This window comes from Atractosteus spatula, chromosome 22 (assembly GCF_055471065.1).
Source record: "Atractosteus spatula isolate fAtrSpa1 chromosome 22, fAtrSpa1.hap1, whole genome shotgun sequence".
Classification (NCBI taxonomy): Eukaryota; Metazoa; Chordata; class Actinopteri; order Semionotiformes; family Lepisosteidae; genus Atractosteus; species Atractosteus spatula.
This window is the reverse complement of record NC_142727.1, coordinates 16,976,205-16,992,429: the sequence shown is the minus strand read 5'-3', so window position 1 is coordinate 16,992,429 and position 16,225 is coordinate 16,976,205.

The window sequence follows — 16,225 nt, the reverse complement described above, 5'->3', positions numbered from 1 at the left end:
ACGCTTAACTTCAGGTGTCAAAAAAGGATCCGGGATTGACAACTGGAGAGTTAGGGGAAAATCTGAAACTGGGAAGTTCCATCGTTGAAAAACTTTAAGGCCTTGTGAAAATTGAATCTTCAAATAATAGATAATAATACTACTGTATGCATGGAGCATGAGAAACCCCTTATACTGATGTTGTTGTTTGATATTTTTGTATTACACTTTTGTTGTGATATTTGTAATTTTGATGCACATGGTTTTTATGCAGGTGTTGGGACTGTGTTGTTATTGTAACACTATAAAAACTAGTAGCTAGCAGACTTTCATTAGAGTGTGAGAGAAATGCCGCCTCTCTCCTCTTTACTTTATGATGACTCACTGAGTAGTTTTAATGTAATGCAACATAAAATTTCATTTGCGGGTTTAACAGCTGCAAAGAAATTATTCTTGGACTCTGGATTGAACCCATTACGGCCACATTATATTGCTGGCTCATTATGTTTTGGTTCACTGTGATCGGTAAGATCTGTTAGATTAAATGGTGCAGGTTCATACAGTATACTGTACGTTATTAAACTGGGATCTACTCTTTTTTTTCTGACCAAGTATCAGTCTGAGTGAATTATCAGTTAAAAGTATTTTAAGCTTACGTTATTCAAGTTTTTTTCCCCTGACTTCCACACAGGTTCATTCATGAACGTTAGAAAGAGATGCGAGAGTACCGAAGCTCCAGTACCGATTTCAAACAATTTCAGTGGCCCCTAAACCCTGAGAATTATTCTGATGACCAGTACAGTTTCTGTTCTTTCCACTTCCTTCAAGCATTGATGAATCGCTGGATGTCTTGAGGATCACAGACACCTTTTTCTGAAATGGAGCAAATAAACAAGGGTAGTTCAGTGTGAATTGTGATCTACACTCTTTCTTAAAAGTGGGTTCAGCGCAGCTTTCATTTTGCAGAACTGAACTAACCCCAGTAAACCAAACTGTATTTCAAGCCAGTGCTGTCAGCTCTGATCAAACGCACCAACAGTAATTAGGGTCAGCCAGCTTTCATGTTCAACTTCTAGGAACCTAACACCTATTGGTCCTGAGTAAAAGATTATTAGCAGTAACACAGGTACACAATACTCACAGGAGCAACAGCTTATTTCTACCATTTCTCAATACCTAAATACTGGCAAATGAAAAAAAAATTGCACTTGAATAACAAAAATAAAAAAAGAAAATAATATGAAGCAAAACCCATTACCAGCCTTTGTCCATCTCTAGGTCTCAGTCTGCACTATTCTAAAAACACATTAGCTTTTACAGAGCCTTACCAATTTCACATTTGCTGCTCTAATGGCCACTCTGCACTTCCTTAAACAGACTCTTCACATTATATCTTCTGCTTTCATCTTATCAAAACATTTTCTTGCCAGGCATATACCTATAATTAGTAAAAATGTCCCTGAATTAATTAACATTTGTCCTACTGCTGACAGCAAAATCCCTCTCATTCTGAACTGACACTATAATTTTTATTGAAGATACAGCAGATATAGACGAGTATCCACAGGACCTTTTAAATGTTTGCAAATGAAGAATTCTGAGTAATGCTTTCACCATCATAACTCTTTCATAAACATGATGCTACACAATTAAACAATATGCATTACATCCGTATAACAAAATAAAATTTCACATAAATATACTGGGATCGCTGTTACTGAATTGTAGGTGCAAAAAGTCCTGGTCAGCAATCAAGTCCTTAATGGTGTCTTCCATCATTTTCATCTGACATCTCTACTTGGAGTTGCACTTAGGATTTGCTGAGACTATGTGTTATAAATGGTTATGAATAGACATGTGCCTAAGTTATTTACACAAATGTTCGCAAGGATTTAAATAAGAGTTATATTATGTTGCACAGCATTCACAAAAGAGTCATAGTATAGCCTTATAAATGAAGCATTACTGAACTTGGTGTGGGTTTCTCTGGAACTAACTAAGAACGTTCTTTATATTAAAAGTTATTTGAAAATACCATTACATTAAATTAAATTATTTTGTGGGGCAGGATCGGGTTATCTGAATGACCCTGTTATCCACACTTATCCATACTTTTGAAGTGGGAACAACTTACCTCAAAAGTACAATTTGTCCACATAATTTCACGTCTGACTGTCTTTTGATGTGAATTAGGACATTTGCATTGCTCAGAATAAAAATACATAGCTCTTTGTAGAAAAAATAAAGAAATCACAGAGTTATATACGGTATCCCCCTTCCACAACATAGGAGCAAGCCAATGTACCCCTCTGTGTGCTATAGTTTTTAGGCATTAATGTGCATAGAGTTATAGGTGAATTTCAATGACTGACACTGGTATAAATAAAGAACTTTCAGCATATTCCTGACCTCAAAGGAAGCTTTCTTTCACTGTCTTTCTTTTCTGCCTGCACTCACCATCCAACACCCTCTTTCTCTCGTACTTCTGTGTACTTGGTCAGATCAAAAAGTGCTTGCAACCCAACAGCTCCTTGGTGGTATGACAATGTTCCCATTGGACTTGACTTGCAGAGAAACATGATGAAAAGCCTTTCCAATCAGACACGGCTCCACAGAGCATACAGAAGCAGCTGGTGTGCTTTATTGCAGCGATGGTCCCAGCCGATGCGTTAGGATTAATTCTATTCGCAGCACTGACCGTCTGGTCCCCTGGGATAGAGCAGAATAATGTATGCTGTACAGCCACTTCGCTAAGGTTAACCCTTCTGCCTCTGCACAATGCTGGCTCTTCCTCAGACTTTGAAGAAGCTGCCCATGAATAAAGGGTTTAGTATTTTTATGTTGATTCATGTCCCATGATGTAAAAAATGTCAGCAGAATGTTAGGACGTCCATCTATTTTCTAACCTGTTCATCCAATACAGGGTTGAAAGGGAACAGAGCATATTTTGGCAAGCAATGGGCGCAAGACAGGGTACTCCCTGGACAGAACGATAGGCCACAATCTGTGTGGAGTTTTCTCCCACAAAGAGGTATTGATAACCTGACAGGTGACTCCCTGGTGGGAGTTTGTGTGTGTCTGGGTGCCCTGGTGTCCCACCCAGGGTGTATCCCACTCTTTTCCCAGTGATTGCCCGGATAGACTCTGGCTCCCCAGCAACCCTGTATTGGATTAAGTGGACACATTGCTCAATGCAAAGTTGTGTCCTACAGTAAAATAACTTAACATTTAAACTCTTAAACAGAGAAATGGATTCAGGATCTTGATTCCAAAGGATCCAAGCGTCTTGTCAAAGTCGGCCTATTGGGCTTCTTCGGGATCCATAATAAAACACAAACCAGATGAAACAAGGATGAATTAAGGTGAATTATAGCATTTAAGACAATAATCAGGATTTGTGGAAGTATAAAACCTTCTATTAGTAGGGTTAATAGAATGTTTAATGTGGAACATTTGTTTAAGATGGATTTTCTGTGGCAGCTTAAAGATAAATATGAGAGTTTCAAAAGCACACTGATTGTTTTTTCTAATAAAATAATGAAATCTGACATATCTGAAAGCTGAGTGAAATAACAATTGTTATTGTACAAACAATACACTTTGGTGCAGTCCTGTTCGTGGAAAATCTGTCCTGAGGAGTTTTCCCCAGCATTGGCATTCATGCAGACGTTTGTTGTGCAGGCCCACCTACTGCCTGAAGCAGGAGCTGTGAGTGAAACTGCAGATAAACCACTCCATTATTCCTCCTGTATCCCTCACGCCTCATCATTTTAGAAGCTCTACGTCAAGCAAAGACAGTCCGGTGCTTTCAATAGCGATAACAGTATACTGCCTTGTAGCGCTCTAAATGATACAGGGCACATTTACGGTCTGAAATATGAATTACGCATAATTATAGATAAAGCCTGTCAGGGGTTTTTAAAATGTCACTGCAAATCATGTGCTTTAGGCAACAAAAGCATAGTAATACCATACTGAATATTATTAGTTAGAACTTGGTGAATTCCTTGATGTGTTTATGCAGCATGTCAGGCTCACAGACTGACACATACAGTACACTCACACACACACACGTTTTCTAATGTCTGTGTTTGTGTTGTGTCAGTCTTGCAGTGATTCTAATAAACTGTAGAATATTTTTAAGCCCCAGCACATTGATAAAAATAAATACTTTCAATAAAGTAAAATATGTCTGGGAGTTAAAATGATAATTTAGGTTAAAGGCAAAAAATGGCTTCAAACTTCTCCAGTTCTGCCTGTTCCTCATAATGGGTTATGTTGTATGGACAGTACTATTAATTACTGAATCTCCTACACTATGTACATAGGGATTTCCACTGAACAATACAAATGTGTGTGCTTTAAGAAAAGTATTTGGAAAAAAATATATTCAACACATTCATAAAGAAACTTGATGAATTAATGATTATGTCTCATATGAAAAGTAAATAGACTGAGATAAAAACCTTGTGAGATGAAAGGACAGAAAATTATATGCACATCTAATGAGACTCATCAAGACAGAAAATCTGTATCCCACATTCATGTTTTCAGAAAATATGTTTGAAAGACCACAAACAGCTTTTCTTAGGAAACAAAGTAGCTCTTAATCAATAATAATTAGCGGAACTGTTTGATTTGTATTCACCTGGAGTATGTTAAATATTCGTGGTGCTTGCAGCATGAACCATACACTAATATAATTCTTGTGCTATACTATATAATAACAGGAATCAACTGAGCAAATCTTTCCATTGATATTCCTCTCTGCTGTGTGCAGCGACTGGTAGAATTCAATGCAGTGCTTGGAGCCCTGTTTAATCTCTCTGTATAATGTAGAGGAATGACTCACCCTAGTCCCAGTGTGTGCTCTGTCATTAGTAGCTGTAGGAGGGAAAGGGACTTGAATCCTAACGTTATTCAGCAGATATAAAACTTCAGTATACTGTATATCCAGTGACTAACAGAGGAACATGTCTATTAAGAATCCAGGATCCCTTTCAAAAATATTAGGGAACACCCCAATAACAAGATTTTTAGCCAATCAGAGAATGGTATTTTCATAGGAGCATTGTTGATTGTTTTGCTTGAATATTATCTGGCATTTTACATTACAAAAAAAAAGTTGACAATGAGAGCAATGACCGGTGTCATTTGTCATGCCAACACATGGGGCAGCACGGCGGCGCAGTGGTTATCAGGGCTGCCATGCAGAGCACCGGTCGTGGGGCTGGAGTGTTCTCCCCAAACTTCAGTGTGGGTTTCCTCCTGGTGCCCCAGGCTCCGTCTCTCCACCAGGCATGCACAGAAACGTGCAAAACTGGCCCTGGTGTGAGTGTGTCTGTTTATCTGGCCCGTGAGGACTGGCATCCCGTCCAGGGTGTACCCTGCCTCACTGGTTGCGGGGACAGGCTCTGGCTCCCCCGTGACCCCCCCCGTATGAAGCAGCTAGAGAATGGGGGACAGATGTCACTACATGACTGTGAATGGGATCCTCAAGCTGAGATGCGAAACTGCCTCAGTGACTCCAAAGCGGGGTGTCCACCCTCCCAGAGTCAGATAAATAATTAAGGCTGTTTATTTCGTTGGCTTTTATTCAAAATGCTTACATTTGTACCCATTCATAGCTGGGCATTTTATACTCCACCTTGCTGCAGTCCTGTTCTCGGCTAAGCAGGACCCTGTCGTACAGAGGCCACCCCACACAGTCAAGGGCACCATACAGATGGATGCGTGGCTACTTCTAGTGTGTGATATGATTGAAAAGGTTAGGCTCTTATATTTTATATCACATTGACTTACAGTATTATCTTTTTTTCTGTGTTACAGTAGGTCCCCTGAAGTAACAACATGAAGTATAAAGTCATATATTTACAGTATATTGGTTTAATATTTTATAGATTAAGAGAGATCATCAGAAGCAGGTGTTGAAAAATGATAAACTAAATGCATGAAAGTTTCTTATTCACAACCTACTATTCTATCCCTAAGTACTGTATCTTAACCTACAGTGTAGCTTTAATGTCAAAGTAACCAATTCTCCATACTCTAAATGTTTTCTTTAGTTTCTCTTAGTTTCTTTAGTTTAGTTAACTAAACAATAAGCCCATTGGAAAACAACTGAAAATTTTAGTTAACACAGTTTCACTTCATATCTGTATCATTTCAATATACAGTATATATTACAAGTATCTGGCTCTTAAATGTTATTGCCATATGTTCTCTGATGGATCACTGTGCAACAATACAACACAGCTGGTTTACACAAGTTACAAGCAAAGGCAGAGTCAGCCCTATGCACTGGAGAGAAACAGAACACTGTCAGTAAACAGGTGCATGCACCAGTGTAAATCACTCGTGCACATACTGTACCTGTAAGCATGAGACAATGGCAACCCCAGAGCTAGGTACCAACATCAGAGTAACATGCATTTGCAAGCCTGGTGAAGCACTGGAATGACAAACAGTAGAATCTCCCTCGGGAAATATCAACATCAGATCTATTGATTAGTGCTAATCAATTTTGCATAGAGCCGAGTTAATAGAGTCAGGATCGGATTGCCATCAAGGGACTACATCCTTCATGTCTGTCCCCTGAGCGTGTTGTACAGCTTGGATTTGTCAAGACAAATGCTCTGGAAGTGAAGACGGTAGAAGTGTAAACCTTAATTATCAGCCAGGAATTTTAGCATATGCTTTAATCAACATACACAAATCAGCAGCTTATGAGACTTCCAAAGAATAACTATTGTATTTAAAGATTTTTTTTAGAGTCACCAATTATTTTGTGTTATACAGTACAAGCCCTGTTTGGAGTAGCCAGTTTTATTTTTTTTTCCTCATGTCTCAACTCTCTCAGCCGCAATCCCTGAGACCACACACAGTGGAGAAGGAGGAAGTGCAGGCTGACCTCTTGGACCAACCTACCTTGGAGACACTCATCTCTCAGCACATCACAGGCAAACAGGCCTGTGCTGGAGGAATGGGGGCCAGGCACATCTCCCCCCCCACGTGTACAGCAGCACATGCCTGAAGGCAACTCTACGCCACTGAGATCCAGGAGAGCCCTGGCCAGCCCAGCCCATCACTCCCTGATGCCAGTCATCTGCTAGCAACATGAATCATTCACAACCTGGGCTCTCTGCTTTTCAACAGCTTCCCATGCTGTTATCAGTATTGCACAATTTTACATCGTATCTGGGAGGGGGGGGTAAAGGTGTCATTACAAGTGACTAGATTGATTCTGGGATCCAGAGGGATGGTGATTAAGGATCCAAGGCAATCTAAAGTCTGGTAGAGGTTTCTTTTAGCAGGGTGGACAGAGACCAGAGGGGAAACTTAGCTGAAACAGAGGACTTCAGGACTCTGATGCAACATATTGCATGAGCACAAAGGCAGGTTTGGTTAATTCATTCATTGTGATTCACAGCGAGACAATGGCAGTGGGAATCTCTTCATAACCACTCATTTTCCTTAACTGCTGTAACTGCTTATATACAGGGACCAGATAATCAGAAAAATCGGAAGAAAAGCAGAACATTATTTCTGAGGAAAGTAAATTGAATTTGCTGCAAATAAGACCTACTTAAAATTAAAGGTCACTTCTAATTAAAAATAAGGTTGCTTCAGTAAAACATGATCTTTAACACAAATGAATGAAACCAAGTGATTTACATGTTTCTTTACTCATTGGTTCATTAAATAATGAAGAAAGCCAGCATGACGAGTAATGCTCCCCGTGTATAATAATAACCATGTCTATAAGATATCAGAACACAGGTATTGAGACTACAGATTTTTGTAAGGTGTGCCCAGAATTCCTGTTTTTCTCTCAGGAACTTAGTGTGACTTGTTCCAGCACTAGCTTCTCATCTTAGCTTGTAAACATTTATTCTAGGATCACTAATTGACCTTCAATGTTAGTAAGCAACTTCAAAGTCAGTGCATTTTAATGATTGATCATCTCAAATTTGTTTGAACTATATTCCAGTGAAGACACGGGAAGAAAGATGAAATGAGAATGGATTTTTTAAATACAGGTCATCTGAGCACCATAATTACATTCAGATTTCTGTGTGTGTTTGTGTGACTTGCATCATCACAGAAAATTAAACAGCTGGCAAAGACAGATGTCTTGTGCTGACCAAAGGAAAAAAAGAACAACTCAGTGTATCTCAACTGTTCATTTGCTTGTTTTATGTAAAATAATAATTTGTTATTTTCAAAGTGTTGAATGACAGGTTCAGAAGCAAGGTGGCAAAAGGTTTGTGTCCCCATTGTGCCACAGTTTGTTGTACACAGCAAATATTATTGTCTAATATTTATTGGTAAAAGTAATGATCAGCTATAGAGATAGAATTCTATTAGTTCCATCTCAGGTCTTATGAAGCTATGGTACATGAGGAAACATTTCAAAGTCCCCTTTTAATCAGGGACCACTATTTATAAAAGTCTCAAATTAATTAAAAGTAATCTTATTTGGAAAATACTTAAACCAAACTGGATGATCCCCAGAAAATACACACACATACTGCACATCATTTCAGTTTATATCAGCACAACTGCCATGCTGTTTCAGAGCGCCTGTCTTGGGGTTATACTGCAGGCAGTATATCGTTGCAGTGTGTCTGAGGAATTCCAAGAGACCCAGATCTCAAATTTTGTTCCCACTGCGGTGAGTGAACCATCAGTTGAGGAGATACTGCACTTGCCTGGCAGGTTTAGGTTTTCCACAACGTCACTGAAGAGTTCTGGAGTGTCAAACCATCTTGCTAACGGGGCATTTGTGTCACTGAAACTTTTACAGTATAGCAGGTGATGTAATTTCCTTGGAACCTCGATAGTGTTGAATTCTCCTGTGCTAGGAAGCCTGACCTGAGAAAGGGAGAAGGGACATTTCTGCCATGAGCTTGAGTGTGGGTTTGCAGCTGGAGATGCCCGTGAGTCACAATATTGGAACTCCAGCAAAGAGTGAGAGAGCTGCACTCACTCCAGTACAGTTCAGTATCTGGCTTCTGCTTGCAGCCAGTGCTGTTCTGTGAGCTACTGTACACTTACAGATACTGTAGACAAAAAGCTGCTTGAACATGAGTCCCCTCCTCCCCTAGGGCAGATACTGTACGTACTGTACAAGTTAGCATTTTAGGAAGTGCAACTTCTGATGTTGCAGTACAACAGCCATTGTTCAGCATCATGAGACTGAGCTGTAAGCACAGCAACATTTTACACCTTCCCAGTACAATACTGTACGGAACGTCGAGGACAGGGCAGCAGAGAGGTTTTTCTGTACAACATGTTTCATGTTCAGGACTGACGTTCTCCAGCATGCTTCCTTTAATCTTAAAGTGAAGTGGAATATCCAGCCATCAAAGGCTACAGGCTACACTCACTACTAACGTGTACACCAGTGATAACTGCAGCTTTAGTGTTTAACTCTAATGAGAGCTTTTGTCTATAAGCTTGCATGTGGATGTGCTCCTGCAGCATAATTAGATTCCACAGTATATGTTAAACACACCTTCATTTTGTTTTAATGAGCAGACAACTAAAAAAAAAAGTTCCCTTTACACCGCATTAGTGATTTATTAATAATATAATCAAAGAGGTGACACTATTTGGTTGCTACATTTCACAATGTCCTTTAGAAATAAATGGATGTAAGCATTTTTCCTCTTTTATTTAATTTGGTAAGACTTGCATATCCTATTATGCATGTCATGTCTGATTCTCTGCTGTTACTTCTTAGATTGTCATTTGCCATGGTAACTAAATGTTTAGCAAAAAAGCAGAGCAAAAGACTCCTTCAAATGAAAAAACAGAGCACAAAAAAGACTATTACCAAACATGTAAGTATAGACTGGTCGGCTGTAAAAGGATTATTTCTTGCCTGTTGCAATGGGTAGTTCATCATTACCCATTTTCTATCCATTTACAGAGTCTTGCAGAAGTATTCAGACCCTTGTGCAATTTTCACGATTTGTTACTTTATCGCTTGCAGTCACGACACTCTGAAGTCACAAACGTGTCCTCACTCTCCAACTTCTTCCTTACCCAGCTGATCTGTGCTGCTCATTGACTTTATCCCTAATTTTGTTTTCAAATTCAGTACCCATCCAAGAAACCTCACAAAGACAGGCATTTTTCTCCTGCATAAAAAACAGAAGCCACACTCAACTAATTGTGTGGGCTGTGAAGGTACTTTTGTGCACTTCAGTGTTTGATTTGCAACTGCAAGAGGAACTGAAATCTTTATCAATGCAATCATAGCATTTTTGTATTCTTTTGTATTGTCTGTTTAGTTCTTTTTTTAGATTACATGAAATAGGATTGTCTATGACAAATATTAACTGCTGCTTTAAACTATTCATGACTGAAAGCTTTAGAGCATCAAAATGTGGAAAATGTGTAACTGTCTCAATATTCCAAGGCACTGTACAGTGTAGGTGCAAACTTATGTTAGTCTCAAAGAGCAATTATCGCCTGTACTTCGTATCACAGCTGACAGAAATACATTATTGGCATTTGAAAATCCTTCAGCAAAAATCAATGATGAAACAGCAGTTTGTCTCAACATTGTTACAGTAGTGCGTTGGAGCTGTTTTACTGAAAAGGTACAAATTTGTTGTGACACGAAACTGATATAGAACAAACATCTCATCTCATTACATTGGAGAAGACCAAGCCTGACAAGGGCAATGTGGAAGAGGAAATACAGAAGAAAGAGAGAAAAGTTAGGAAGGATGAGGAGGAAGAGGAGTAAAATACTGTAGCTCAAAGATCCTTCAACACTTTTGCCACCTATGGTGACTGAAAAGCATTATATGCTTGTGATGAAAATGACTTGATTTGCATAAAAGAACTCCATGCAAATGGATTTCATGCAGTTTGATTGGTGGGGGTGGCACTTAATGTCTCAGTTCAGCTCAACTGTATACAGATATATTATCATTTATCTCCATGTCTAATTATTTTTGAAGGTGAGGCTGACACACAACAGAGAAACTGAGGCTTTGAAAGAATTGTCTGTATTCACTGAGTTTCTCTATCCACCTTTTAATGTGAATGAAAGCTCTCAAAATAACTGAAGTGGATCCAATTGAATCTTAAACACCATTTTTAATCTCACTTTTTAATCTTTTAATTCAAAGCACTGTTGAGTCTGATACTTTTCCCCACTTACATGCTTTACAGATCTTAACAGAAGCTTATGTCTATAAGGACACTGTATGGTCATTACTTTGACTGATGGAGAAAAGACTCGCATTAACTTACTAATGCACTTTGTATTGGCAGAAATGTAAGGTGAGTAGTGTGGTCAAACTGAAGTAGAAATGCTTTTGTTGAAAATTTCTCCTTAAACTGATGAAGATAGGAAGGAAGCTACATCGTTAAAAAGTGCATTTGCTGAGTATCATGTTTGTTGCTTTGACCCTGGAAAACAGAATCACACCCAGTATGGATGTCATTTGTTTCCTGTTTATTTCCTTTTTGACGATTAAGCTGGATTTCTACAATTGCTTACTGCTAGGCTTTCCCTTGCCTTGCAAAACTCCCTGGTAACATAATTTAATATACATTTTTTATCTTGTAATGAAATAAAAAAATGAAGCAACTTGGCAATGTGGGAGGTAGAGCCACTGTTTTACAGCTAAAGATAAATCTTCAAGTTGTTCATACAGTTGGAATCTGGGAAGTACAGTAACTCTCCCTTGAAACCTATTTTAGCCTGAAGGGTGATACTGTATTTTGGCTGAGAGCCCAAATATAAAATGAAAGAAAAATGCAATTAGGATATCAAACTTTTCTCTCATCCAATTTCACCACACTGTCTTGTGATGTTCATTTATCCTTCCCTGGTGCAATGGCCACAGCCTGCAGAAACTGTACAATTTGAGCTACATAATTTCTCTGTGTGTTTTATTTTTATTTTTCCACAGAGGGTCTGCTAAAAGCAGCTGGAATGATTAACAAAAACATCACAAAGAGTGAGAACCAGAGAAATCGGATGCCTTAAAGTCAATATTTTGGTTATTGAATCTATAGAGGTCTACCTTTAGTAAGACAAATCTAATTTGTCCAGGGATTTGAAAACACTTTAATGTATATTATTTGGATCTATTTATTACATCCAAATAAAATGATATAATTTTAGGTTTAGCCATGGGCAGGACAAAATATGCAACATTTTTCTTACTGTACCTAAACAAAAGATAAAAAATACTAGTGTAGTAAATCTTAAAAAAACAACTGGGTGTATAACAGCTTAGACTTATGCCTCATCTTACAGACTAAAAAGAAGAAAAACAATCATGTATTGGTGAGAGCCATTTATGCTGATATCTGAAGCTGAGGACGAAATTGTACAGTCTAGAATAATGAAGCCTGGAAGTCCTCTACATTCATGTGACAGCTGATTAGGAATCACAGAAGCATAAACAGGGTTATTCAAAATCACAAGCTCAATTAATCTAGTCATAAGCCTGCTCTTGTACTTTGTGGGCAACCGGAGATAAACAGTATGTCAGGTATCATCGTATCTTTAACAAAACCCATCTCCTTGAATTGTACACCCAAACAGAAACATTTACTGTTCTCGTAGCATTAGACATTGTAACACATAAATCATAACCACTGTTTATAAAAATATCCTTCCTGTTCTTCAAGCTTTTCAAATGAGGATGCGAACGTAAAAGAAATAACCTGTAAATGAATGAACAACATATTCATTTGCAATTACAGAGAACAGATACCAAGGGAGGTGTTGCATCTCAATACAAAGACAATAAATGGTTTTGTTATTGAAGGTCAGACAGACACAAGCCACTATGTGTGTTGTATATTTCAATGAATTGAATTACAGCAACTCTAGACTCTTCTTTCAATCGATGAATCTGAATTATTTGACTAATTTTCCAGCATAGCTGGAAATTTTATTCAGTAAAAAAAGACCTAATGTTTTATTCAAAGAATGTTTTATTTTTCTGTTCAAGGTCGGTTTTTAACAATAAGTTTAATTATGTATGAGTCTGTCAAAGAAAGCATTCACAAGTGCCAGAAGGAAACTTTCTTTTTTGTAATTTGTAATGTTTGTAATGCTAAAATATAGGTAAAAATATGTAAGGTGTGAAAGTGTAGAGTTTAATTTGAGTGCTCTGGTAGTCAGATAGACACCACTTCTGGTTACAGCAAGAGAATGTGACATTTCAGCCTGGAAGGCAGAGATAACTATTGTCAAAAATATCCTTGTACTATGTACTGTATGGAAATCTTATTCATAATACAGAAGTTCACATGCAAGAGTCTCTCTCCTAAACACAACATTTGTAGTAACTAAGAGAGGTGGTCACGGTATAAAAGTCTTTAAGTCTACTGTATGGGCATCGGGCATTACAGGAGGATGCACTCTGTGTGTGCTCTTGTTTGCTCTCCTTTTCATAACAAATCGAAACTCATTTCAGAGCTTTGCTGAGCTTCAGGTCAGACCAGTTTTTCCGCACGGAAGATAGAGTAAAAGCAGGAAATCCTCGGGAATGAAAGTGCGGCAGTGGCGACAGTGGTGACAGGAGTAAGCGAGTCTGGAGGAAGCTGCCCAGCCACGCTGTTTAAGCCGATAGCCTGACTCCGTTCACAGAACAGAAACAAGCTACTAAAGCTCCAACAGACTGCTGTAGATGGGCCTGATGGCCCCGCTCACTTGTAAACTAAATATTCTTATTGTCTCACTGAATGCAAGGCTAGACGTTTTCTGCTCCGTTAAGAAATGCAAGAATTCCTTTGGTTTTTTGGGGGGGAATCTGAAAGGAACACTCAGCCACCCTTCAGCTGCATCTGCTGTGGAGGAGCTCATCCACACCTCAGCCAGCGTTTGTGAAATGAAATTGAAGAAACTCGCCTTCGAATGGGTTTCAGACAATTGTTCAACCATAAAATGAAGTTACAAAATCTGCTTTTTGCAAAGTTTGTGTAGAAATAACCCACTCTATGATTTTAATATAGGTAATAAAATGGGATTAGACAGTTCCTCAATAAAAAATCTTTTCATGGGGATATGCTTTCCGATTAGCAATGGAGAATGACACATTGAGGTTAGATTAAATATAAATCTTCAATGGTACAGGTTAAAAGGAACCAGTTTCATTAGACAAGTGGTACAGTATTTGAATTTCCTGAAGAACCACTACGATTTTCAGCTGTGCATCCATCCACACCACGCTCCCATATAAAAATATTTTTAAGGTTGAAAACAGAAAAAAGGTCTCTCGTCTCTCCGCGTTGTGCATGTACAGTATAACAATGTTCACATTCAACACATTTCGCATGACAGGCCTCACAAAATAATTTAAACAAGTCAAATTAGCTACCGTACCCCACGGACACTAAACCCCAGCTCTGGGGTTACATAAACTGTAGGAGACAAGACACCAGGATCCAAGAATGAATCATCATATTTTCATTTCAGTCCCGGGAAGAGAAGAAAAATCAATCTATTGTCCCATTATGTAACAAGCCAGTTGTTCTTTCATCCACAGCCTTCAGCTAAAAGAAACACAGAAACAAGACAGCGTTTGTTTCTGTTGGTAACAAGTGTTTGCATCTGTGTTATCTGTAAAAGTGGGATAAAAATAATTTGATTTCAAAATTGCATTTAATATATTTGAAAGGGAATGAAGATATTTGAACAGACCTTACACTGTAATATTCACAATCCCACTACATACTGTAATGTTTGGCTATTGGCTTCTGGGACAACTGGCCCAGTTGTGAGCGTGAGAGTCTGCGTCTTCCCTGCAACAGACTGGCGTCACATCCAGGGCGTGTCTTGCCTTGCACCCCCAAGACCTGAACTGGATAAAGCAGTTAGAAAAAGTAGATGAGCGTTTTCTGTTTTCCCCCCTACCCATTACAACTGGGAGTATTCATGACGCCACACTGACAGATTAAATGTTTTCTACTAGTGTAAATCGTGTATAAATAGTGTTCAAATATTTCACCCCACCTAAAGAAAGAAGCTTTTATTTGTTCGTCTTTTTACTAATGATCTCAAAACATTTGTTACATTTTAAACGTGTATCTATAACTAGCCCCAAATACTTGTAAGCATCACCAGTCTCTACAATCTGATCACTTATTACAATGGCCTGCAGGGGGACGACATTTTCTTACAATTAATGATGATTTTTTGTTTCCAATACAATTAACGCACAAGTGAATTCCCCTCACCACTCAATACCATTTTAAATGGGCCCATGGGGATATTCAGAGGTCCTTAAACTGACATGGACATCTTATTAAGTTTGCTGACTGTACAGTACATATTATGGTTGCTCTAACAAAGGTCATGAAAGTAAAAAAAAAATCTCCACATATTTTCCCATGCTACAACGAATTTCTTTCTCATTTTTAACACAGATGCTACTGTTTTGCAAAGTTGCAAACCCTAACCCTAACTTAGTGCCAACCACAGTCTTGATTAGAACTTTCCTGACCTGTCCCTGTCGGCCTTTGCTGTGCCCAGGATATGTTTTAAAAAGACAGAGAGACCTTACAGATTGCCATAGTGCTTCAGCGAGAACACCTCCTCTTTTCTGGCTGTCTTTAATCCACCCCCTCTCTGCTTACTCTGCTTAGTCTAATTTTACGTGTTCTTTGTTAGTGCAGTTTTTTTGTGTCAAGATATGCTCTCTCTTGTTTCAATTTGGTTATGCATTAAATATGTGGGAAGTTGTAATCAAGTTCCCAAATCTTCACTCATTAAATAGCTGTACATTTCCATGGAGGCACTAAATCCTGCAAAACTCATTTCCAAAGCTGTAAATAGGAAATCACCAGTGGCTTATAAAATTACCCGGCTGGCTGGAGCCTTCAGCAGCCTGTTATAGTGACTAACCTACCATGGGCCAAAAAGCCCCACTATCTGGTACACACATCGTTGGCGTTAAATACGAAAAGTTTTCAGCCCGAGTGCCTTCGGGTCCAATTCTGCCACCTTAATCTCACGGTGTATAATTTTCCAGCTCAGAAACTTTATAGTCGTGTTTATTACTTCCCAAACACCGCAAGTGCTCTTTCTTCCCCAGTGTTTACAGCGAGATGAGTAAACGTAGCAGTAAATAATCCTGGGGATTACATTTAGGTAGCAGTGTTAATGTGCATTATCTGGAGGTCAGAGTAAACTCATTGAGTTAAGTAGAGATTACACTCTGGTTTTATTCCAAGAGGAAGGATTGCTTTAATAAGCCATACCTTT